Source organism: Equus caballus, chromosome 18 (genome assembly GCF_041296265.1).
Source record: "Equus caballus isolate H_3958 breed thoroughbred chromosome 18, TB-T2T, whole genome shotgun sequence".
NCBI lineage: Eukaryota > Metazoa > Chordata > Mammalia > Perissodactyla > Equidae > Equus > Equus caballus.
Window position 1 is genome coordinate 10,142,528 of NC_091701.1, and position 1,610 is coordinate 10,144,137.

At 56.2% G+C, this 1,610-nt stretch overlaps 1 non-coding gene across 1 annotated transcript; it reads right to left on the reverse strand.

Annotated features, from left to right (window-relative positions):
• Positions 1 to 966: 966 nt before the first annotated feature.
• MIR8944 (microRNA mir-8944) lies at positions 967 to 1,081 on the reverse strand. Its single transcript, NR_127940.2, is given in 1 exon segment — positions 967 to 1,081. It is a non-coding gene; the product is annotated as a microRNA mir-8944 (primary transcript).
• Positions 1,082 to 1,610: the final 529 nt, after the last annotated feature.

The following is a 1,610-nucleotide window of genomic DNA, read 5'->3' on the forward strand; positions in this document are numbered from 1 at the left end:
TCCAGCTCAGGCCTGGAAAGCAGTCAGCTCCAACAGTGAAATGTTCTGCTAATGAGGCTTTCTCCTTCTCTTCTGAAAGCTTGGGCCCTGGCTGGCTGGCCAGCAGCTGCCTCTCAGCTCCCTCGTTAGTCCAAGCTCAGTTCCACAGCAAGGGCCCAGGGTCTGGTCCTAAGGAGCAGGGGATCACGAGCAGGGAACGACGTGCTTGGCCTCCAGTGGAGAAGACACCTCTGGCTGCACATGCACAGAGAACCGGAGTAGGTGTGGGGCCCCATCAGGGATTTGCCAGCACATCTACCGAACACCCACACCAGCCTGGGATTTTCAGCTGGTTCCTGATTTACGAATTAGTTAATGCAATTGGTCTGATGGACCATTTTTCACAAAACATGAACTCAGGGTAGGGAGTGGTGGCGGGGTGGGAGGAAACATTAACAGGGGTGTGGCAGAGAGGTTCTGGTGGCTCCCAATGGCATCGTCCACTTCTCAGAGCAACTGAACCCCTGACTCCTAGGTGGGCATGTGGCCACCCAGGATCACAGACTTCCCAGCCTCCTCTGCAGCGGGCTGGGCCTGGAACCCAGCTCTCCCTCAGGATGGGAAGGGAAGTGACTTGTGCAGCTTCCAAATATTTCCCAGGAGAGAGAAGCAGGCCCTTCTTTCTGCTTCTCCCTCTTTCTGCTGCCGGGAGCACGAGCTCTGAGGCTGGAGCTCCGTCCTGACCACACTGACGAGGGCAGCTCCTCTGGGGTGACAGGGACAGGAGCCTCCTGGAGCAGCGCTGCCAGACCAGTGCCAACCATCTGCCTCCAGACTGAGTGCGGGAGAGGGGCCAGCTCTGTGTGCCACTCTGCTGTGGGCCCTTGTTACAGCAGGTGGACCTTGTCCTGACCAGGATGGCCGTCTTGAAGGGGACTTTCTGGGGGTCTCCCTTGGGTCAGGCTGCGCCCAGGGCCACAGCTGTCTGCAATGTTCAGCCCTCCTTTCCCTGGGGTGACAGCCAAGCTCAGCTCCAACCCACTCCCCTCTCGGGGCACTTCCCTGGAAATCTGATGCGTGACTGTTGACCTCCCAAGGAAACAAGTCTGGATCTGGTGTCCCCCAGGGCGTCCCCTTGTTCTGTGCTCCCACACTGTGCACCCCGACTCTCTCCCAAACATGCCCCTTGTTCTGACATAGGCCAGGCTGACTCTCTCCCTGGTGGCATCTGCAGATTCTCGTTACCTGCCTCAGGGAACAGGCCCCCTCATTCGTGGTGTAACTGGATTATTGCTGGAAAGATGAGTTTGGAACTGAGGAGTTCTCTGCTAAACTGACAAGTTTAAAAGCTGATTTTGCAAAACCAACCAAGCTCCAGGCACAGTGGGCAGGCAGAGCCTGGGACTCGGTCAAGCCCTGGCCCGAGCCCGACGCCTGGGAGACAGATGTTCGGGATGTCCCAGGGGTCTGGTCTTGTCCATGTAATTCCTGATGTGCCCTCCACTTTTACGGAGGCTCCAATTTGATGGGAAAAAGGAGCTCTAGTTTATATTAAAATATTAAACTTGTCGAAGATACTGTAACAGGGTACACCGTTCCTTTGTTTACGCTGAGTGTCTGCAAAGGTTCTG